This window comes from Chionomys nivalis, chromosome 17, assembly GCF_950005125.1.
Source record: "Chionomys nivalis chromosome 17, mChiNiv1.1, whole genome shotgun sequence".
In the NCBI taxonomy this organism is placed as follows: Eukaryota; Metazoa; Chordata; class Mammalia; order Rodentia; family Cricetidae; genus Chionomys; species Chionomys nivalis.
The window spans coordinates 38,648,106-38,672,760 of NC_080102.1; the positions used below are offsets into that span (position 1 = coordinate 38,648,106).

The 24,655-nt window shown below is 47.7% G+C and overlaps 1 protein-coding gene and 1 non-coding gene across 3 annotated transcripts in view; both read left to right on the forward strand.

Moving 5' to 3' along the window:
• The first annotated feature begins 22,353 nt into the window (after window positions 1–22,353).
• Myh9 (myosin heavy chain 9) overlaps window positions 22,354–24,655 on the forward strand; it is an 83,338-nt gene continuing 81,036 nt past the window's right edge. For both annotated transcript variants that reach the window (XM_057791243.1, XM_057791244.1), the window contains exon 1: window positions 22,354–22,556. The gene's annotated coding sequence lies outside the window, so the exon portion shown is untranslated. The remainder of the gene's footprint in view (window positions 22,557–24,655) is intronic.
• LOC130889251 (U6 spliceosomal RNA) lies at window positions 23,756–23,857 on the forward strand. Its single transcript, XR_009058522.1, has one exon. It is a non-coding gene; the product is annotated as a U6 spliceosomal RNA (small nuclear RNA).

Here is a 24,655-nt window from a genome sequence, read left to right on the forward strand (position 1 = left end):
CTTTCTGTGGGTGAATTCCAGCCCAGGAGGCAGCAGGACACATTTGGTCTTCTCATGCAATTTAGGAGGTGGAAATTAACTTTGGTTTATTACACTTTTATTATTTATTATACTGTACATACTTTGTGTTGATATTAATGACATTGGGGTGTGTGTGTGTGTGTGTGTGTGTGTGTGAGTGCAGGCATGTGTCCCTGGCATATGTATGAAAGCTAGAGAACAACTTCTTCTGGCAAAACTCTGGATAGTTTGCTCATAATAGCTCTTGGATTAGTTTCTAGTGTACTTTTTTTTCTCACTTTAAATGCCTTTAGAAGTTGATAAAATATCCTGAAGCTTATTTACAAGCAAGAAAATTGTGGTTGGGTGTTTTAGTATACTTGGGAGATAGACACAGGAGAGTCAGAAGTTCAATGCCAGACTTGGTTACCGGAGTCTGTTTCCAAAACAGAAGGAAAAGAAAGAAAATTGTAAAAGAAAAGATTCGTGAGGGGTGAAAGAGTATGCTTCCTCTTATAATGTACTGATGTGAGAGTGTGTGTGTGTATGTTTTTTTGCTAGAAATCAAACCCAGGGCCTCACACACCAGGTAAGTTCTTTACCACAAAGCTGTATCTGTAACTTCATTTATAAAACTATAGTCATTAAACTTTTTTTCTTGTTCTTTCAAAAAAAAAAAGATTTAAAAAGATGTATTCTGCTAGTATAAGGCAGCTGGCTGAGGGCTAGTAGCCTTGGAGGCCCTCGTGGTCAGCTTTGGAAAGCACCCCTGCAACACTACAACCATCATAACTGCCCCTCCTTTGGCCAACTGGTCAAAAGAATGAAATACTTCTGGGCTTGGGTGGAGAAATGACATTCTGATCTGCTCCAAAGATAAAGACATTACATTGTGTACCATGTCTCCTCCCCTCAGAGTTAATCCAGGGGTGGTGAAAAGGTTTAGTGGGTAAAGGTGCTTGCCCATAAGCCTGGCATCCTGAGGTAACCCCCCCACCCCCAGGACTCACATAGTGGAAGGAGAGAACCAACTCTTTTGTTGTTTGGTTTTTTAAGACAGGGTTTCTCTGTGTAGTCCTGGCTGTCCTGGAACTCATTCTGTAGAACAAGCTGGCCTCAAGCTCACAGAGATCCCCTTGCTTCTGCCTCCTGAGTGCTTGAATTAAAAGGCGTGTGCCACCACTGCCTTGCCACTTGTGGTTCTTGAGGAGGACCCAAGTTCGATTTTCAGCACCCACAGGTCACAATCATCTGTAACATCAGTTCAAGGAGATCCAACACCCTCTTCTGTCTTCTGCAGGTACCCGCAACACATGTGGTACACATACATTCAGGAAAAAACTCATACAGGTAAAATAAATTTAAAAAGAAAGAAAAGCGATGGGGAGGTTAACCCGGCTGACTGGCCTGTCAATCACCAGGACAGGAATTTACTCCCCACAAAAGCTGAAGGCCTGCTAAAGAGTTGGAAGGAATAATTATCCCCTTAATGAGATAATGTACTTGTTCTTCCCAGAAGTCTCTGTCAGTGCAGGCATTACATGGCCTTGCAGCCTGCCTCCTTTTCTGAGTTCTACAGAATAACTGTTTTTCTTTTCCTCCATCTTCTTGGATAGTGGCCAAAAATCTAAGCATGCTTTCTCTGACACTCTGGGCTTTCTCACTCTTTCTCTGAAGCCCTCTTCCCCATCCACCGGATGGTTCCTTTGCTGACCTCCATTGCTGAACATGCAGTCTTGGATCTTAACTCAAAAGTCATGACTTCCTTTCTTTAAACAAATTAATCTTTATTTATTCGTGGGAGTGACATGGGCATGCCAAGACATATGCGGATGTCAGATGTCAGAGGACAACTTTCAGGAGTGAATTTTTCTCCTTCTACCAGGTGGGCCCTGGAAATTGAACTCAGGTCTTACCGGCTTGGTGGTGAATGCCTTTACCCACGGAGCCTTCTCACCAACCCATTATTTTCTTCCCTTTCTCCATTCCCTTTCACATGCCAGTTATTGAGGTTTACAGCTTGCTTGACCTATTGCTTTCTCTCAAACTCTACCCAAATTATCTGCAAGCTTTCTTCTGAGTTTGTTTCTAAGTTCACTTATTAACAAGACTAGGAATCCAAAAGGGATCCTTAATGATTCTCCAATAACAATAGCTTTGTGGGCAAAGTGCCTGGCACATAGCACACAGTTAATGAATAGCTCTAATTACTAAAAAATAAAGGGTTTCCTTTATTCCACCTGCTAAGTATGAGTTGAAATAGAATTGTTTTAAAGCATTTATTATTATTATTGTATGAATGCTTTGTCTGCATCCATGTCTGTACCCCACATGTGTGTCTAGTACCCACAAAGGCCATAGGAGGGCATTGGATCTTCTAGAACTGAGCAAGGTTACAGATGGTTGTGAGCCACCATGTGGGTGCTGGGAACCGAGCCCAGGTCCTCTGCAAGAACATCCAGTACTCTTAACTACTAAGTCATCTCTCCAGCACCCTGAAATAGAAACTTAACTCCAATGAGTAGAAGTAACAAGGAAACAACATAGCAATTTAGAGAAAGAATGCCTAGTAGCTTGTTAAAGTCTGCTGTGTGCTGGATATGGTATAGGTGTTTCCCTTATACCATCTTACCAACGGTGCTGCTGCATGATGGGGGAGAAAAGGGACCCTCCAATGAGTGATTAACCTGCCCAAGGTCATCCAGCAAACAAGAGGCCAAACTGGAGCCAACATCAATGCCTTTCCATTGTCATCCATGTCACACTGCACTAATTAACACCAGGGTCGTGCTTTTCTGTTTATAAATGTGTCTCAAGTCACCTAAGACTTTGAGGCATGTGGCATCTGAAAGATGGTGACAAAATGAAGCTCCAGGAGGCCCCTTGGTCCTAGCCACACTTGGCCTGGCCCTGTGCCTTAGAAAACAATCATGTAATCCCGACAGCAGCTTCTGCCATTCTTTCTTCAGCACTGACAAAGTAAGATTCAGAGCGGAGTGTGAAGCCCCTCAGGTCCCGCCACAAGCAACTCAGAAAGGTGTGTAGGTTGTTGTGCCAGGCTTTGAACTCAGGATCTTGCCTACGGCAGGCAAGCACTCGAGCACTGAACTATTTCATTCTTATTTTCTTCCTTTTTATTTTATTTTATTTTATTTTTTTTGAAGATGGTTTTACTAGGTAGCCCTGGCTGTCCTGGAACTTACTTTGTAGATCAGGCTGGCCTTGAACTCATAAGATTCACCTGCCTCACTGGGACTAAAGGTATGTGCCATCATGTTCTGGTGGGCTTCTACTTTTTTTTTCTTTCTTGGTTAACTTATTCTTTTATAATTTTACACACACACACACACATACACACGTGTGTGTACATGCGCTTGCATGCACTATTACACTTTGATCATTGTTTGACCATTGTCTTCTTTTCTCCTTCCCTCTGAAGCCCTACTTCCCAATAAGTTCCTCTCCTACAATAGTAGCAGGTCAGCTGCTGCCTATTGTATTTAACTAGGGCTGCCTGGAGGAGATGGATGATTTACTTGAGCAAGGGCAACTTACCTATGACTACACCATTGAGGAATATGACCTCATCCCAGTAAACATTACCAGTAACATTAAATGTAACATAAACATTAACTACTCAGGGAGGGGCGGGGCCTTATGAGCCCATGCTCCATCCTGGAAGGAATGTTGAAGGGTGGGAGTCTTGTGTTGGTAGCCACTGCTGCATTGAGTTCATTGGCGCAACAGCCACTCATCCAGAGGTAACTAGGACGTCAGGCTTGACCACAGCGCCTTTTCTGTGTCCATTCATCAAGAGATGACTGACAAGCACAAGAGTTTGTAAAAAGTGGGTCCCCAGCATCTTTTACTTGACGCCTGCTCACAGCTCCTCACGCACGCACACACTACAAGAGCATTCTTACTCTTTTTCTAGCCTGAAGCTTCGAAAGGTCACACGGTTAACCTGTAGAAAAGACAGCAGCTGAGCCAGGTCCACCCGTGAGCGCCCGTGGCAGGAAAGGGGCGAGGCGAGACAGTCAGGCCAACTCAAGGTCAGGCAGCGGCCTGCAGCCTCCTCCCCGCCCGCCTCCCTCTTGGCTCTACCGGCTTCTCTCCAACAGCCCTGGTGTCTCCAGCTCCCAGATCTCTCCTATTGCGGTGCGCGACTGTGCCAAACCGCGCCAGCTCACTCAGCGCGGAAACCTGGAACCCGGCGGACCTGTTGCGCCTTCGCAACCATTGGTGGCCGTAAGAGCGGGGTAATTTACATATGCGTTCTCTATTGGCTCCTAGGGAGGACGTAGGCGGATCCATCTAACTACCTGCCTGTGGGTGGAACGCGTGGAACTTCTGTGCCGAAAAGGTGCTGGGGCGCAGAGGGCTTGCAGCCCAGGAGTCAGGCAGGAACCGTGGTCACTGCACCCTGGCCGCTCCTTGTGGCTGTGAACCGATCGGAGCAAGATACAGCCATTACTTGGTTACTTCTGGGGGCCGGAGGGTAGGCACAGGATGCAGATTTCATTTTGAAACATTTCACGCCCAAATTGAACCTTGGGGCCTATCAAACCGTGTGTGCTTGTGTCTACACGTGTGTGTGTGTGTGTGTGTGTGTGTGTGTGTGTGTGTGTGTGTGTGTATATATATTATACTTTATACTTGGTAGTAGCCAAAAGGCCTCAGAGATGGCAACGATAAAGAGATTTCTTTAGGATCCTCGCAGAGATATTTGTTGTTGTTTTATATTATTTGGTTTTGTTTTGAGAAAAGGTCGCCCTACATATTCCTGGAAAGCCTGGATGGATGCTATGTAGCCTCATCTGACCTCAGACTCACAAAGCTCCTCCTGCCTTTGCCTCCCACGTGTGAGGATTGAAGGTGTGCATCAACCACCACAGGTCTTAGTTTATAAATTGTAAACCTAACCTGTCATTCAACACCCTCTACAACCAGCTGTAACCTCCTCCACTTGCCCACGAACCCTGGGCCCAAAGCTGTAGCCACAGGTGCTGGCTGGTCACCGCCCAGCCCACCTTCCCCGTCCCTACAGTCTTTCCTCTAACTCTGCTCTTGTGGAAATTTCCACCTGGAGTTCTCATCTTCAGGGATCTCCTAGGTGTCCATTTCCCCGCATTCCTCATTGCAATTGTCTCCCTCACACTTTTAGGACATCTACTCTATGTGCAGGTGAGGTCAGTTGTGAAAATTCTATCGGTATCGCCTCCCTGCTTCCTGTGAGTTTTTCAACCCAGTCCCATTCACAGCCTTCCATCCTTGATGTTTCTATGTATGTATGTGTGTGTATGTGTGTGTAGTATGTATAGTGTGTGGGTGTTGGTGCACACTTGTGTAGAGGCCAGAGGAAGACCTCAAGTGCCCTGCTCTGTTGCTGTCCATCTTATTCCCTTGATATGGCCGCTGAACCTGGAATTAGGCCATCAAGTCACATTGAGCCTCCTGACTCAGCTCCTAGGAGTGCGGTACCGTGATAATGCTTGGCTTTTCACGTGGATACTGGAGATTCGAACTCAAGTCCTCATGCTTGAGCAGCAAGGACTTTATACACTGGGCCATCTCTCCGGACCCTCCTCCCACCTCTTGTCACTTCTTGATTTGACACGGACAGAGCACCCGCTATCTGTCAGCTGCTGCTCTCTGTACTAGAACTAGGGCAAGGAGCCATGGCTGGAAGTCCCCTGTCCGCCGAGAGTTTACAGTTTAATGAAGACAAAGTGGATGCTGTGGCAGAGGGCACAATGTGTCAGCCAGTGACTGGAGTAGGAAGAAAAGGAAGGCCACAGCTGCATTTCTGCCTCCTCTGGAAAGCGGGGGTGAGCCTGAACCGGGGCTAGGGGTTCAGAGGTGGCTTTTGAGTGGAGGTGGTATTTTAGGAATGGCCTGCATGGTGTAAGGGGAGTCAGCAATTGAGATAAGAGCGCGCCTGATGGGGACAGCAAGATGGAGCAGCTCCTGTGCTCTGTCAGAGCACAAAAAATGGATACTGGATCCCAATGGACAGGGGAGGAGGAGATAGCCCAGGAAGGAGTGTGTGCGGGACCTTATATTTCCCAAGAGTGGCCAGCACGGCCTCTACTCGGGTCACTGAGCTGAGCTCTAATCAGCAGTGCAACGTTTGGAAGCCCTACCCAGTGAGTTTTGCTTCTGCAGAAGGCAGCTCTAGACTTCAGAGGGAATTCTTGATCTGGCCCTTGTCAGTGTGACCTTAGGAGCCACTTGGTCTACTTAGGCTACATCTCCATCCAACGGGTAGGGTAATAACAGCCACCATGCCATGCTGGAGCATTGTGAGGACTGTATATGATATGATCCTTTAAAAATAATTTGGATGTGTGTGCAAGTGTTTGTGTATGCTATGTATGTACGGGTGCCTACAGAGGCTAGAAGAGATGATCATGTTCCCTGGAACTGGAGTTACAGGTTGTTGTGACCTGCCTGACGTGGGTACTGAGAACAGAACTCAGGTTCTCTGGAAGAGCAACAGCAAGAACTCTTAACGGCTGAGCCATCTTTGTTAGCCTGTATTATTACACTCTCAACCACAAATATGATGCCGGACTGAGCTCTTCACTCCCAAGACAAGCTGTCATGCTTCGGGAAGAATAAGGAAAATCCCATGTGTTCAGTAGAGACACCTTACTTTGGAGCTGTTTTCAGCCCTCAGTTGGACACCTGATATAGACCCTGCAGATATGAGAGGCCAGCTCAACAGTCTGCTAGCCCTGTAAATGTCAGCTGCTGTTGTCCCTCGGAAGCCTTAGGGACCAACTGGTGGAGAGACTGGAGGCAGAGTCGGACTCTCCAGCCCTGGGAAGCACTTGATTCAAGGATATTTACAGGAGGGCTGTCTCTGTCTCTTGGGCCTGCTCCAGGCAGCTTGATACTTTGGCCCTTGTTCACTGGGAGACATGCAGTCTGAGCCTCCTGCTTCACTGCTGGGCACCTCCCTCTCTTGCCCAACCGCCCGGGGTGGTTTTGTCTCATTTCCGTGGTTGAATGATTTCGAGGTTGAGGGGCTTCTCTTGGGCAACAGTGGTGCTGTCTCTGTCCCTCGTCCTCTGGGCCCCTCCCTCCTGAGCCTCTGCCTTCCAGAATCATGCAAGTCACTCTCTGATTTAGTCAAGATAACTGTCAAGATAGTTTAGGTCTCTCCAGTTTGTAAGCTGTGGTCCCACAAATCTTCCTGGATCATCAAATCAGCTTGGTGAAGTTAGCACTTATTGTTTTTGGTTTTTTTAAGATTTTATTTATTATGTATGCAACAGTCTGCCTCCCTATATGCCTGCAGGCCAGAAGAGGGCACCAGATCTCATTATAGACGGTTTTGAGCCACCATGTGGTTGCTGGGAATTGAACTCAGGACCTGTGGAAGAACAGTCAGTGCTCTTAACCGTTGAGCCATCTCTCCAGTCCAGCACTTATTGTTGTTTCTTTTCTCCTCCTTCCTTCCCTTCTTCCCTCCTTCCCTCCCTCCCCCTCTTTCTTTTTCCTTTCTTTTCTTGTTTGAAACAGAGTCTCATGTTGCCCAGGCTAGCCTCAAACTTGCTATGTAAGCAAGGCTGGCCTTCACCTCTTGATCCATCTGCCTCCACCTCTCAAATACTAGGATTAATATTATTTGGCACTATACCTGGCTCACACTATTCTTCTTTTTTTTTTTTTTTTTTTTTTTTGGTTTTTCGAGACAGGGTTTCTCTGTGGTTTTGGAGCCTGTCCTGGAACTAGCTCTTGTAGACCAGGCTGGTCTCGAACTCACAGAGATCCGCCTGCCTCTGCCTCCCAAGTGCTGGGATTAAAGGCGTGCGCCACCACCGCCCGGCTCACACTATTCTTCTAATAGATGAAGAATGCTAAGACCCAGAGAAGTCAAGTGATTAGCTTGTGGTCATATAGTGCCCTTTAAAAAAGAAAAGAAAAGAAAAACAAAATTCATGTAAAAACCTTAACCTAACCTGGTGTGTTGGGTTTCTTTTAAAAAAAAAAAAAAAAAGAAAGAAAGAAAGAAAGAAAGAAAAGAAAAGAAAAGTTTGTTTGTTTTGAGGGTCTTATTCACTATATGGCCCTGGCTGGTTTTGAGTTCTCTAAACATACAAGGCTGGCCTCAAATTCACAGATCTGCCTGTCTCCTGAGTACACCATCATGCCAGGCCATATGTACTGGGTTTCTTACCTGTGTAATTTTAATGTCACCCAGCTAGTAAGTGCTGGAACTGAGATTCTAACTTAGATGTTGAGGAGCCAGGTCCAGGCTGCTCTGAACTGGGGTTCTGTTCCCTCCTGTGAGTTCACCACCCAGCCAGGCTTGGCTGGGAAGGCAGCCTGGGATGCAGGCTTCCTTACATCGGAAGGGGCTTTGTGCCATCTCGCCCATCTTCCCAGCAAACATGACCATAGCTCCAGCCCTGGGCCAGGAGGAAGTGGAGTGAGGCCATATGAAGCAAAGTAAGCCTCCAAGGGAAGAGCCTGAAGAGCCACTGTCACACCGAGTCAACCTTGCCTCGCATGGTGGTGGCTCAGGGGGCTGTGCTTAACCACAGGCTGTGTGTGGGGTGGGAGCAGCAGGCAGGCTGGTAGTTTCCACCTTCAAACACCCTTTCTACAGAAAGGAGGACACCTTTATGTTGTCTTTTCGTTCTTTTAAGTCACAGCTTTATTGGGATATAATTCGCATGCCATAAAGTTCACCAGCTAGGCTGTATAATTTCATGGCTTTCAGGGGATTCCCAGAGCCCCACGACTCCCTCCATGATGTAGTCCCTAAACTTTTTCATTATCCTAAAGAAACTTCAGGGCCGGCAAGATGGCTCAGCAGGCAAAGGAGCTTGCAGCCAAGCTTGGCACCGTGACTCTTTCTTGGAACCAACATGGCGGAAAGAGAGAACCAATTCCCTCAAGTAGTTCTTTAACCTCTACATGCCTTGGCATGAACACACATGTGCGTACGCACACACACACACCACACATGCATACATGTAAATAAATGTAACTAAAATCATCTAATTAAAAAACTTCTGGAGACTGGAGAAGTGGCTCAGGGGTTAAGAGCACTGACTGCTTTTCCAGAGGACCCAGGTTCAAATCCCAGCACCCACATGGCAGCTCACAATTATCTATAGCTCCAGTTCCAGGGGTTCTGACACCCTCACACAGACATACAGACATACAGGCAAAACACCAATGCACATAAAATAAAATAATTAAATTAAAAAAGAAAAGAAAAAAAACTTCGTACCCTTAGCAGTCACTGTCTATTCCTCTGCCTCAGCCCTTTCAACCACTGTGGTTGCTACCTGTGGAGGGTGGCCTTGAACTCCAAGCATCCACCTTCCACCTCCCGTGTTCATACTATCGACATTCACCACCCCACTGGCTTTATTCCTTTTTCTCATCAAATTAGAGTTCCTTTGCGAGTATGCATCATGTTTTGTTTACCTGTACACCAGTTTGGGAGCATTTGGGTCTATGTAAGTAATGTTACTATAAGCATTCATGTCCTGAAAAAAAGTGCTGTGGCCCTAGGCCTTGAGATACCTTTCATTGTTTTCTGCTACTAAAATAAAATACCACAGACTGGGAAATGGATGAAGAAAATAAGTTAGGGTCTGCAGAGATGGCTCATTACACAAGAGTACTGACTGCTCTTCCAGAGGACCCAGGTTCAATTCTCAGCACCCACATGGTGGTTCTTATCCATCTTTAATTCTACTTCCAGAGGAGTTGACACCCTCTTCTGGCCTCCTGGGGCACCTGGCATGCACTAGGTGCACAGACACACATACAGGCAAAATACTTATATACATAATAAGTAGATAGATAGATAGATAGATAGATAGATAGATAGATAGATCTAAAATTAGATGTAGTAGTGCACACCTTTAATCCCAGCTCTGGGGAGGCAAAGGCAGGCAGATCTCTGTGAGTTTGAGGTCAGCCTGGTCTATAGAGTGACATCCAGGGCTACAGAGAGACCTTGTCTCAAAAAGAAAACAAGAAAAAAAAAGAATAAGTTTATTTCCCACAGTCCTTTAAGGTAGGTAGTTCAAAATTAAAGCACCAGCATTTCGGATGACCCTTTTGCTGTGTTAAGATGTGGAGGGAACACATCAGGCATCGAGAGGGCTGGGGAAACCAGATTCCCTTTCCAAAGAATGCCCTCTGGAGAGATAACTCACATACTCACATATTCCGTTTTTGTTGTTGTTGTTGTTGTTATTGTTGTTGTTTGTTTGTTTGTTTGTTTATTTGTTTTTGTCAGGGTCTCACTAAGTAGATCAGGCTGGCCTTGAATTTACAGAATCTGCCTGCCTCTGCCTCACAAGTGCTGCGATTAAAGGCAGACGACACCACACCTGGCATCTTTTTTATTTTGTCAGGGTTTCACACCGTAGCCCAGGCTGGCCTCAAACTTGTGTTGATCCTCTTGCCTCGGTCTCCCAAGTGTTGAGATCACCAGTGTGCACTTCTTGAAGCCCCCACCTTCTACTCTCCTCCCAGCAACAAAATTTCCACCTAAGTTGGGAGAAGACATTGAATCGATCACTTGTGGTAACTCTGTTTTTATCCCTGGAAGAACTGCCATGCTTGTCTCCAGGGTGGCTGCATTATCTTCCTGCCCTGTGTTAAGGCATGACATCTCCAATGGCTTCTCTTTGTCTTTTTAAAAATTTCCATTATTTTTAAATATCTATCTATCTATTTATGTATTTTTGGTTTTTCAAGGCAGGGTTTCTCTGTGTAGCCCTACCTGTCCCGGACCTTACTCTGTAGACCAAGCTGGCCTCGAACTCACAGAGATCTATCTGTCTCTGCCTCCTGAGTGCTGGGATTAAAGGTGTGTGCCACCACTACCCAACTTCTCTTTATTTATTTGTTTATTTTGCTGCGATGGAGATCCAGCCACCGTTTTTTAAAATTCTTTTTTCTGTGTGTGGGTGTTCTGCCTGCTTGTGTGTCCATGCCTGGTTCTCGACAGGGGGCGGAAGAGGGCGACCTCCGATTTCCGGACACTGGAATCAGAAACAAGTGTGAGCTGCCATGTGGTGCTGGGAACCAAACTTGGACCCTTTGCTAGAACAACGAGTACTCTTGATGGCTGAACCATCTCTCAAGGCCCCCTGCACCATTTTTATGTATTCTTCTTTTTCTTTATTTAGAGAGATTTCATTGTTTGAGTAAACAAGATAAACTCCCACCACGAGAGCAGTCTACAGATGACTCATGTTTCCAGTTGGGGGGACCCACTTAGCCTTACAATAACAACCAATGGGTGAATTTGGCTCATCCTAAGCGTCAAGAGGAATTCAGCATCCTTATCCTTTCTATTATTCTCAAGATGCTGTGGTCAGCGACAGCTTTCTTCATTTCTTTTTTTAAGCTTCCCAGTGGAAACTGAGACTTCCGCCCAAGCCGTACAGGGTGGGGAGGTATGCAGTGGCTGTGGGCTGGAGCACTTCTGCCCTGGAGACAGCAGGCCTGGCTCCTCCCTCTTTGCTGAGTTCCTGAGAACCACTTAACCTTTCTGAGCATTTTCTCTCTCTGTCTCATTATCTCCACATCCCTGTCTTTTTCCCCCCGTGGGGGGCAGGGACGCTAAAGATGAACCCAGGGTCTCATTCTTGCTAAGCACGCACTTTGCCAATAAACTACACTGCAGCCCTAGTCTTTTCTCAGACTGATGTGGGATCTAAGGAGATCACAGGGCAGTTGGGTATATAAAGTTTTGAGCTCCCTTGATCATTTTTAAAAAGTTATCTATTCCTAAAGGCTTGTTCTCAGTTCCTTCCTTCCTTTCTTCTTTCCTTTTTCCCTCCCTCCTCCCCTCCCTTTCTCCCTTCCTCTTCTCTTTCTGAAGTACTGAAGATTGAACCTAGGGTCTCTCACATATATGTTGAGCCAGCCTTCTACCACTGAGCACAATCCTCTTTCTACTTTTAATTTTGAGGCAGGACTTCACTAAGTTGCCCAAGCTAGCCTTGCCTTGAATTGACTCCGTAGCTCAGGTTGGCCTTGAATTTTCCATCGCCCTGCCACAGTCTCCTGAGTAGCTATGGTAGACCTGGGTTGCCAGGCTCAGTCTCTCATTCTTCCCTTCCCCCTCCCCTCTCTTTTTTCCTTTTTTTTTTTTTTTTTTTTGATTTTTTTTTTTTCAAGACAGGATTTCTCTGTGTAGGCTTGACTGTCCTAGAACTCACTCTGTAGACCAGGCTGGCCTTGAACTCACTGAGATTCACCTACTTCTGTCTCCTGAGTGCTGGGATTAAAATCATGGGCCACCATTCCTAGCCTCTGTTTCTAAATTTGACACTTGCTTCTTAGTGGGGACACTCATTACTCTTGGAGGAGAGGGAAGGACAGTGCACTGGAAGGAGAGGTCAAAAGACAAGAAGAGACTGTGTCTCCCTCCTTCCTTCATCCCCTCCCCCACTCCCTCCCTCCCTCCCTCCACCCCTCTCTCTGTCTCTCTCCCTCTCTCAGGCTCGAGTTGTAAACTTCACCTGAGTGTCCAGTTTTTCTGCCATAAAAAGGAGATTAGACACACCTCACAGGGCTATTAGGATCAAATGGCTTTTGAAAAACATTCAGCCAGTGGCTTGCACCATCATTAAAACAGTATGAGGCATTCATCTTGCCCCTGCAGACTGAGTTAATGCAATGGCAGCTCAGGAGAGGCATGCAGCTGCCAGGTTCAGAGGAGCAGACACAGAAGAGGTCGATCATGCCCTAGTGTCCCAGCCACCGGAACAGAGAGAGGCATGCTTAGCTTTCTCTGCAGGTAGCGAGGAAGGGCGTGGCAAGGCGGCTCAAGCAGAAGGAAGTGGTGAGTGGCACTGGGGCAGGTGGCAGGGGCCCCTTTCCTGCAGGGTGATGGGAGGGGGCCAAGTACTGTTGGACTGAGAAGGTTGCCTTGTGCTTCCATTATTTTCGCCCATGCTGGTGCTTCAGAAGTGACCTGTCTGCACTGAGGGTGGAAATGGACTGGCTTTTGCCTTATAAATCCAGATCAGGAGCTGGCAAGATGGAGCGGCAGATGAGGGTACTTAGCACAAAGCCTAAGGACCTGAGTTCAATCCCTTGGGACCTACATAGTGGAGGAAGAGAACCCAATCTTGTAAGTTGACCTCTGGCCATTATGTATGTACCCACACATACATAATCAACAGTCAATCAAGCAACCAACCAACCAAACCAGAGGGAACATAGCCTTGACTCCCTTCTCCCGGACCACACATCAAGATCTTTGAGAATCCAAGACCAGGTGGATAAAGGCTAAGTGAACATGGCCAAGTGGTCCACGAGGGGTAAAAAGACATGAAAGCCACAGCAGACCTGGCAGGGAAGCAGAGTGACAGACAGGAAAGGGCTTACTTGGCATTCTCCCCCTGCCATTTAATTGTCTGGGAACTTTGGCAAGTCTCAACATGTCTCCCAGGCCTCGGTTTACTCATCTGTGGAGAAGAGGTAAGCCTAAGCCTCCTTGAACAGCAAACAGCAAGATGAAACGAGGCAGCGCGAAGACACGATTATAAAATCTCCCTGCCGCACACCTTCATGGAGCCTGCTTATTACTGGAGTTTTGGAATGGGTCAGTCAGATATGGTCTCTCCATAGAAGGAGATACCACTCGGCCATAGGAAAGAGTGAGGTACCCACAGATGCTCTGACGCAATCATGTTTCTCAAACACCAAGCTAAATAAAAGCAGCCAGACACAAAAGCCCACACGCCGTGATGCCATTTCTATGGAATGTTCTGAAGAGGCCAATCCATGCAGAAAGTTGATTAATGATTGTCTACTTCCAGACAGGGGTGGGGGTGGGATGGAGAAGGTCGAGGAGATGGGGAGTGACTGCTGATGAACATGGGGTTACTTGGGGGGGGAGAGGGATGAAAGTATTCTAGAAGCAGATGGTGATAATGATCGTGCAACTGTAAGCAGACTGAAATCCACAGAACCGAATACTTCAGGTGAGTGAAATCTGTGGAATGGGAGTTCTATCACAATAAACCTGCTTAGAGGAGCCGGCAGCATGTCTGTGAGTTTGGTTCCCAGCATTGGTGTGTGGGCCCACACAAGTGAAGGATTGTCCTCTCCAGCGTGGCATTAGTGTAGTGGGTTCATATGCACGCTTGCAATCTTTATTGGCTTATTTGTCTGTTTATTCACTATAAAGACACTTATTGTAGGTCTTTCAAGATTCTGAGTTCCATGTTGGGTCCCACGGACAACACACACACACACACACACACACACACACACACCCTGATTATGTCCTTAGGAAACTCATCAGGAGGTTGGCAAACTGGAGGGGTGAAGAGGATAGCAGAGAGCCCAGGGCGCTGTGGGAGCAGAGGGGAGGGCTCCAGGCCAGATGGGAGGATCCAGAGAGGTCCCTGGAGGCAGATCCACACTCAGAGGCATAAGGGGAAGGTCGAGAGCATAGAGGCATGGCGACCAAGCGAGGCTCTAGGCCCTGTGGCCAAACCGGCACAGAAGCCATTGAACTAGAGATATGGGATCATGTTTGTTGACTGAATGCGAGCAAGAGGAGGAGGTAGGCATGGTGTTAGTGGTGTTAGTGGCTGGTGCACAGCGATTGCTGAATAGCAAAGGCTGTGAAAGAATGCTGGACTCACTGCTTTAATTAACTCCCTCTTGAGACTTTTCAAAGTTTGTTTCAGATAGGCTCTTGCTCGGTACCCCAGGCTGGCCTTAAATGTGTGATCCTCTTGCCTCGGCCTTAGGACTGCTGGCATCACAGCCTGTACCATCATGCCTGCCTAGAGTTTAGCATGTACCTGTACATGCTAAGCAAGTGATCTACCACTGATCTGCACCCCAACTCTGTAGAGACTCTAATGTGGGATCTCCTCAGATTAAATGCATTGTTTTTTGTTTTGTTTGTTTGTTTTTTTCCCAAGACAGGGTTTCTCTGTTTAGCTCTGGCTGTCCTGGATCTTGCTTTGTAGATCAGGTTGACCTCGAACTCACAGTGATCCACCTGCCTCTGTCTTCCAAGTGCTGGGGTTAAAGGTGTGCACCACCACTGCCCAGCAAACTCATTGCTTTTTGTTTGTCTTCTTTTGAGATACGATCTTCCCAGGTAGCCCTGACTGGCCTGGGACTTACTATATAACCCAGGCTAGCCTCAGACTTGTGGCAATCCTCTCGCTTCTGCCTCCTAAATGCTGGGATTACAGGTTTCAGTCACCAATGCTGGTTGCTTTTCAGACGTCATCAAGACTTAGACCCAGCAAGCCGATTTGACTTAAGTGGTTCAGAGTATCTCAATTCTTGCCCTTGGCTTTAATTTTATTGATGTATTTATTGCTGGGTTTCAAGTCTGGGGCTTTGTGGGTGCTCACTGCACCCTGTTGCTACACTCAACTTCCCTGCTCTGGGACTTCCCGTTTCTACGAAGCCCCTACAAGAGAGACTGATGCTGCAACTCCGCAGTCCAAGGGCCTCCCTTTCCACAACAGGCTCTGGCCCCTTCTAGGCCCTGCCACCTTCTGAATGACACTTCCCCCACATCCTGCATGGACTGCATCTCCTCCCTGTTGGCCTGTGTCTGTGTCCTGCCTGGAATGAGCCCCCTCGGCCCTTCACTGGCATGCTCTTCTCCACCCTGGCTGAGCCACCTTTGCAAGTATTGCAAGCATAAAACTCTTAGAGATGCCGTCTGGGTCACTGACTCCAGCACCTGCCATGTAGTCTGGCCAATCAAAAAGTCCTTAGGCATTGAGACACTAGAAAATGACCTGTTGGAAGCAATAAGACAGTAGCCCACATCTTCCTTGTCCTAGCAAACACTGGCACTATCTGCGCTGGTCCCATTGCCAATGCTTGACAAATATAGTGAGTCACAATCGTCAGAATGACCCAGTTTTGCAGAAACAGTCACCAACACCATCTTAACAGTGAACACTGAGGCACAGAATAGTTCAATATAGGCAGCGTCTGGATTCTCCTCAGGCAGCCCAGAACAGACACACAGGAGAAAAGGAGAAGTCCTGCCAGACATGACAGAAACAAGTCAGAGGTGAAGTAGGGGTTGGGGATTTGAAAGATGGGTAGGAGCCCAGGAGTCAGAATCATCAGAGAGGCTAAAAGCAGTGGTGAGACAGACAGTGGCTTGTCTGGTTGATAGTACAGTGAGTGTCTTGGACAGACGGCAATGCAGGAGCGATGTGGCTTGCTCAAAGGCTGCAGATACTTGTGGGGGGCCCGGGGCAACAGTCTAGGAGTCTGAGGTTCACGGAAGACACCAAAAAGGCTCTTGGGCAGCACAGAGGGTCTTAGAATTGGACCATGTTATCTTCTGCAGCAAATGAGTTTTTTTTTTTTTTTTTTTTTTTTTTTTTTTTTTTGGTTTTTCGAGACAGGGTTTCTCTGTGGTTTTGGAGCCTGTCCTGGAACTAGCTCTTGTAGACCAGGCTGGTCTCGAACTCACAGAGATCCGCCCGCCTCTGCCTCCCAAGTGCTGGGATTAAAGGCGTGCGCCACCACCGCCCGGCTAGCAAATGAGTTTTGTGAAGCCAGTCACGCCAGCACTCACGCATACACGTCATGCACACAATAATAACTAATAAAATAATTTTAAAAAAGACATTTTAATTTTATATGTATGTGTGAGAGCCTGCATATATGTGTATGTGCAGCATGTTTGTGCTTGGTACCTGAGGAGGCCAGAAGCTGGTACTTGGTCACCTGTCCCTACAGTTACTGGCTTCGAGCTGTTGGGAACAGAACCCAGGTCCTCTGTAAGAGCAGACAAATCTTAATCTCCGCATTGTCTATCTGCCTATCCTTCCCTTTTTGAGACAGACTCTCACTATGCAGCCCTGGAACTGGCTATATAGACCAGGCTAGTCTCAAACTCACAGAGATCTGCCTGTCTAGGCTTCCTAAGTGCCAGAATTAAAGGTATGAGACATCATGCCCAGGAAAACAAAAACAAAAACAAAACAAAAAAAACTTAAAATATAGAAATAAATAAAAGTTTAAGGAAAGTATTCTTTTTGTTTTGGTTTGGTTTTTTGAGATAGGATCTCTCTACATAGCCCTGGCTGGCTGTCTTTGAACTCACTATGCAAATCAGGCTGTTCTGTAAGGTACAAGATCCATTTGCTGAGTGCTGGGATTAAAAACCCAGGGCCCCGTTTTTTGTTTTGTTTTGTTTTAAAAGTACATTCAGATCCTATAAGACACTGGAAACAAAAAGACATCCCGTGGGCTAGAGGAAAATCACACAGATCATGAGGGATAAATATGCAGACAGAGAAGTCTGCCACCTAAAGACCCCACCCAGAAGACCTGATTTAAAAAGTTTGAAGGGGCCTGGTGGTGGTGGTGCATGCATTTAATCCCAGCACTCCTGAGGCAGAAACTGGCGAATCTCTGTGAGTTCGAGGCCAGCCTGGTCTACAGAGTGAGTTCCAGGACAGTCAGGGATGATACACAGAGAAACCCTGTCTCAAACAAACAAACACCCCAAACAAAACAAAACAAAAAACTTATGAAGGGTTAGGCATGGTGGCCCACTTCTTAACTCAGCGTCAGAAGGTAAGCTGGTGGCTTTGGAGCTGGGGAGGGGAGAATGGGCGTGGCTGTGTAGGGAGCACAAAGTTTCATTCAGGCCTGGTAGGCGGAGTCTAGGGATGACAGTGATGGGTGGTACAATAAACACATTCAGTGCTACTGAGCCACATGTTTAAACATGGTTAAGACTGTGGGGCTTGGTAGTTAAAAAACACTGCCTTTTCTTCCAGAGGATCTGGGTTCAATTTCCAGCACCCACATGACAGCTCACAACCATCTGAAACTCCAGGTCCAGGGAATCTGACGGTCTTCTGCTGTCCCTGGATACCATGCACACACATGGTTTACACACATAGATGCTGACAAAACACCAACACACATAAAATAAAAATAAAATTTAAAAATGGGTTCTAGCATGTTAAATTTTATTGTGCATATTTTAACACAATTTTTATTTCTTTATTTTCTGTTTTTGAGACAGAGTCTCTCTATGGAGTGCTGACTGTCCTGGAGATTGCTATGTAGACCAGACTGGCTGCGAACTCACAGAGATCTTCCTGCATGTGCCTCCTGAGTACTCAGATTAAAGGTGTGCACTACCACATCCAAATAACACAATTTTTATTTTTTATAATTTATATTTTTATTGATTTTTCTAGTCAGCATACAAAATAATGGATTTAATGTTTACACAAATACACACATACAAATACACACATACAAATACACACAGACACACACACAGATATACGCACACCCCCACACCACTTCCCCCCTCTCCACATACACCAATAATGAAAAGAGAAAACATGCCATATGTGTCTTTCTTCCCCTCTTACTCTTTCTTGTCCTCTGTCCCCATCTTTTATACCCTTTCCTTGCCCAGCATAGCCCTTCCTATCTTCATGTTTGAAATTAGAAAATTAGGTTTCAAATTTCTAATTCTCCTGCTTCTGCTCCAAATGCACAGATTATGGTCATGACTGCATCACCATCTCTAGCTACAAATATTATATTTTTAAACTTAGATTCAGCACATGAGAGACAACATATGGTATTGTCTTTCTCAGCCAGGCTTATTTCTCTTAACACGATGCCCTCCAGCTCCACCATCTCCCTGGGAATGGCATCGTTTTGTTTTATTCTTCTTTAAGTCTAATGTCCATTGTGTATATCCAGCGCCACATTTGCTCCAGTTGTTTACCTGGCAATGGGCATCCAGGCTGGCTCCATAGTCAACATGGGTGTGCAAGTATCTCTGTGGCAGGCTGACCTAGTTTCCTTCAGAGTGTTTCTTACAACTTTTAAACGTTGAGAAAAAAGAGAAAAGATTGCTAATTTGGAAGCCTGGGTGGAACATGGACTTGGCAGTTACCTCTGTGACTGGGACAGTTGCAGGTGGCAGAGTGGGTTGGAAATCCAGGAAAGGCGTCTCAGGAAGCAAAGAAAAGAGCTTCGGTCGGTCACAGTGGGCAGTGCGGCGCTGAGGGCCGGGGCAGCTGGTTGCACTTGCCTCATCTGAACGCCAGTTCCACTGCTCAGTAGATAGGTCACTTAACTTTGCTAAGTTTCACTGTCCTCGTTTACAAAATGGGGATAATATCATTGTGAAGATGAAATAAGAAAATTCTTCAATAAGATGCTTAATATAGGGCCTGCCCCGCAGTAAAAAAAAAATCCTGTCAATGTGCGCCTCTGGTAGAGGGGTGGGTAGCGCAGGTTGAAACCATTCAGAAGGAACCTTAGCAGTTGAACCTGCATTCCTGCAGTGTGCCCATCCACCTAGGTCACCAGCTAGGGAGGAAGCAAGAAACCCAGTTTCCAGAAGTTTCTAGATCTTTAGGGGGTGGGGCATGCGGCTGTTGATCTCTCTCTTTTTTTATGCCTGCATAGTAATCAAGTGTAGACCATTTTATCCACTTTATTATTATTATTAATTTTGAAGTCAGGGGCTCATTATGTAGCCCAGGTTGGCCTCCAGTTCATTTTGCTGCAGCGTTTTGAATGTTAGGAATGTTGATTCATGGACATGAGCAACACACATTTTTATATTGATTGACTTTCTTCCTACTATGCTTTTTTTTATTTTTGGTGGAGGGATGACAGGGTCTTACTACATAACCCTGGCTGTCCTGAAACTCATGAGATCCTACCTTACTGCTACCTCCCAGGTGCTAAGCACTAGGATTAAAGGCATGTGCCACCAAACCTGGCTTTTTTTTAACACTGAAAAATTTATTTTGTGTACATCAGAGAACGATCTGTGGGGAACTTGAGTTTGGCAGCAAGCACCTTTACCTGCTGAGCCATCTTACTGTCCCCTTTGGCTGCTTTAAGCTCCTGTGGCTATTTCTGTACATCCTTTGATGGATGGAAATAGTCATTTTGTTGTTGTTGAATAAATTTTAAGGGTGGAACTGTTGACTCTTGAGGTATACATGAAGCTCCAGTAAATAAAGCCAAGGACTGGCTTGCTTTCTCTTTCTTTTTTGAATCATGGATTCATGTAGCCAAGGGTAGCTTTGACATCTTGATCATCCCGCTTCCACCTCCCCAATGCTGAAACCACAGGTGTGTGCCACCATGCCTGGCTGACATACTTTCTCCAAGTGGTTGTAGAAACACATGATTCTACAAGCAATTGATGACTTCCGCTTCCTCCCCATCCTGGATAATGCTGGGCACTTAAATTATAGCCAGACACCCAGGTGTGTGTGTGTGTACTGCTATGGTATTATAGTTTACTTTTTGGGGGTGGAGGGTTTTTGAGACTAGGTCATGCTATATGTATCCAAAACTGGCCTCAACCTTGCAGTGACGCTGGGATCTGGGATTATAGGTGCGTGCCACCATGTAGGGCTTCCTTACTGTTTTCAAGTGTGTTTTCTGTGATAATGGTGCACTTCTGTGTGTTTCGAGACAGGGTTTCTCTGCGTAACAGCCCTGACTGTCCTGGAACTCACTTTGTAGTTCAGGCTGGCCTCGAACTCAGAACTCAGAGGTCCACTTGCCTCTGCCTCCTGAGTGCTGGGAATAAAGGTGAGCCACCATGCACTTCTCTTTTAAAGTCTGTCCTTGCCGGGTGATGGTGGCACACGCCTTTAATCCCAGCAGAGGCAGGTGGATCTCTGTGAGTTCGAGACCAGCCTGGTCTACAGAGCTAGTTCCAGGACAGGCTCCAAAGCCACAGAGAAACCCCGTCTCGAAAAACAAAACAAAACAAACAAACAAACAAAAAAACAACAACAAAAAATAAAGTCTGTCCTTTCCTTAGTAAACTGTGTGTGTGTGTGTGTGTTATTGCTAATTGAACCCAGATAAATGCTCTACTGCTAGCCGAGCAGTGGTGGCGCACGCCTTTAATCCCAGCACTCGGGAGGCAGAGGCAGGCAGATCTCTGTGAGTTTGAGGCCAGCCTGATTTACAAGAGCTAGTTCCAGGACAGGTTCCAAAAGCTACAGAGAAACCCTGTCTCAGAAAAAAAAAAAAAAAAAGCTCTACTGCTGAACTACATCCCCAGCCTCTTGATGGTCAGTTTTAAAAGTAATTCTTTGCTCTTTATTTCACATATTTGAACCATTTGTCTGTGTAGTTCCAGGTGGTCTTGAATTATCCTCATCCTACCTCAGTCTCTTAAATTCTGATCTACCACCCACAACCCCTGGATGTTTTCATCCGTTTTTCTTTTGAAGCATTTGGATTTTGCTTATCAACTAGGAAGTGATCTTTAAGGTATTTAGGTAATAATCATTTGTCATCCGGGCTGCAAAAAAATTTTTTAAAGCTGTCTTTAGTCTTTAGAAAGTAAGTTTTCCCTGAAGTTCATTTGGAAGGACTGTTTTTAGCTGTGTTAGCAAGAACATTCCAACAGTTATGAGCAGTGACGAGAAATTTGCCCTCATAAAGTGATCAAAAGCTATTCCCATTGACTGCAGGATCGACCACACAGATCAATGGACACAACTTGAAAAGGGATATGGTGAGAGTGGCACCTACAAATCAGGGCAGAAAACAATGTGTGGACAGATTCCTGGTGGATTAAATGAGAAGCGCGAAAAATGTATCCTCTCGTAGTTAGTAACTAAAATAAAAAAAATGCAATAAGCCCTTAAAAATAATTTAGCGACAAATATCTCAGAGGATGTGTCCGACTTAATTACTCAGTGGTAAAGCGCGGTTTAGATCGCATTCCAAGCAGAGGGAACCGCCAAAGCAAAGGTAAAGAGGCTCCAAAATCGAACTCAGGACGCCCACACGGAATGCAGGGTTGAAGCCATGCCCGCCCCCACAGCCATCATAATTATGTAAAATACCACTTTTCCCATATATGGTACTTAATATCTGTTCTCCTGGTAGGACAGGACGAAGGGAAAACACGGCTCGCGGGGCGGAGTGTCGGAGCCTCAGACCTTCCCAGCACGCTCCCGCCGGCCTCGGCGCGGCCCAGGCTGCGCATCAGAGCCGGGACCCGGAGCCCAGCGCGCCGGAGCCGCCCGCTCCTGATTGGGTGTAGCTCACGTCAATCCTCGTCCTGTAACCTGGCTGTTCGTTGGATCCGCCCCACGAGGCGGGGCTCCCGCCTAGGAAGCGCGGGGAAGGTGGGGTGGGCGGAGGTGGGGACGGATGGGGAGGATGAATCCCAGCCCGCAGGCATCCGTCCCTTGTCTGCTTATAGGCCGAAAATCTGTCAGTTTAGGCCAGACTCCTGCTGGATTGGGCGGCGTGGAGAGGGGGCGGGCTCTCCCGGGGGCTCCGCCCCCGAGCCGGCGGCAGGCTTCAGACCCGCCCTCCTCTGGAAGGGCGGGGCGGGCGGCGTTCAGCCGAGCTGGGTGCGGTGAGGCGCGCAGATCACCGCGGTTCCTGGGCAGGGCACGGAAGGCTCAAGAACCTGACCTGCTGCAGCTCGAGTCTCCCCTTCGCCCCACCCCGCCGCACCGCCCGAGCGCTCGAGAAAGTCCTCTCGGTAGAACCAGCGCCTGTTCCCAGGGCAGACCCAGGCTCAGGTGAGCGAGCCTTGCCGGTGTGTCCCGCCCCGGGGCTGCCGAGCGCGCGCGCGCGCGACGACTATACACTGGGCGCTTGGAGCCGGCGGCCCTGTGGTTCTCGGCTTCCGCGTGGCCGGCTCTGGAGCGGTCGGGCGCGAACCTCTGGGTCCGAGCTCTGCATCTTCACCTGAGGGGCGCTAGGCAGCGAGGCCTTGGGGTTAGGGAGCCGGGGGACACAGTCCCCGCCCCGTCGGGAGGCTTCTCGGTCGGGGCACTGGGAACTCGGCCTGCTTCTGTCGCCTGTGCGCTCCCGCCTCCCCGACGGCCGGCTCGGGCAAACTTTTTAACCCCTTCGGGGACGCCGCAGTCCCGGGGCCGCCAGCTGAGCCCACGGGGATGAGGATGCGGGCTCGGGGCAGTGGCTCTTCTGTAAGTTTTGCAAAGGGAGGTAACGGGCAGGCGGCGACCGCTTGGCAGCTGTCAGGACGTCCTGAGTCAGGATCGGTCGGTCCCGCCGCAGACATTGCGCCCGGCTCGGTTTCCGCCCTTCGCAGCGGACTTCCTCATTCGCCCGGCAGCCTTCAGGCTGGGAGGGGGCGGGGAGAGGTGCGCTGGGTGCGTGGGAAAGGGGGATCCGGCTGCCTCGGGGCCCAGGGTGCCGGAAGGACCCCGTTCGTCCTCATCTAACCTTGGGTTTCTATTGCCCGAGGGCAAAAGGCCTTGGGTCTGCCCGCAACCGTAGAGCCGCCCAGGCGTGCACCTGATTTCACCGCACCCTGGGACGCCACGCCCGGACTAGTATCTGGAAGCTGGCCCTGACTTTAGGACCAGGCCCGGCTACTGCATCTTTTATGTTAGGGTTAGAGGCGGAGTTTTGAAGACATCCCCCACTTCCCTGTGCAAGGGTCCTTACCCCATCCTGTTCTAGAGCCACGCCCTGGCCAAAAATTCACCCCGCTCCTCCTGGTCCTCATCTCTTCTAGGCAAAGGAGTCTGAACCCTCTGGACTTGCTTGCGGACAGTAGTAAAATTGAGGGCAGGGTGGGCCCGGGCGGGTGCCTGAAGCCCCACCCAGCGGTGTTAGGGAAAAGGTTTCTGGGAAGTCCCAGGTCTTGGAGACCCGGAGGCTACTTCGGCTGGGCAGTGGAGATCTGGGCAGTGACTTCTCCATCTCTGAGTGGTTTTCTGAATTTAGCCAGATTTCAAAGTTACTGTTGCTGCTCCCTTCAGCAGCACCCATACCAAAATTGGAATGAGACACAGATTCACGGCCCCTGCGCAAGGATGACACGCAAATTTGTTAAGCGTTCCATATTTTTAGCCGACGTAGGCTGGCGTGTCCCAGCCATCTCTGGACAAGCCATCCCTGGTCAAGCGGCTCACTCTCAAGCGTGACTAGGTTTCTTCGCCTAATTGGCTCTCTCATCTGCTGTGTGCCAGCCAGCCTCAGCACCTCCATCTGAACTTAAGCCTGAACTTCTTAAGCCGCTAGGGCCCTCCCAAGTCTTGGACCAAGTTAAAAATAAAGCTTTTTGAAACAGAAAAAAAAAATTAAAAATTTTAAAAACGTAACTGTTAAAAGGGAAGAATCCTAGCCCCTTCTTGTTCACAGTAACATTGTAGCCATTTCTGACTCCAGTGTCTAGAGGCCCAGCTGATAACCCCACCTACCTACCTTCTTTTAGTTTAGGAAGCAAGCTACTTAAAGGCCTGTTTAGACAATCTCTCAATACCAGTCAGTTTATATACAAGGTTGCTATGGGTGGGGGAAGGGTCTATAGATGTGTAATTGAGCAAATATTTAACTGGCTTCTCCTGCCAGGGACTTTGCCAGGTGGTGTGTGTGGGGGTGGGGTGCGGTGGGTGTGAGTTGAGTAAGACTTGGCCCCTGCCCCCGGGCACTTAGGGGAGAGCTGAGACAAATCAGTAGGTGACTCTAGTGTGCGGCAGGGATGACAGGAACTCCAGAAAGGTACTATGAGGCATCGGACTTCCCTTGAGAGCTTGTTGGCCTCCTGAAGAGACTTGTGTCCTGGGGAAATTTGAGTGCTTCAAGGAGCAACGGTGGCACAGTGCGATACAAAGACAGCTTGTGCTGTGTCCCAAACAAGCCACAG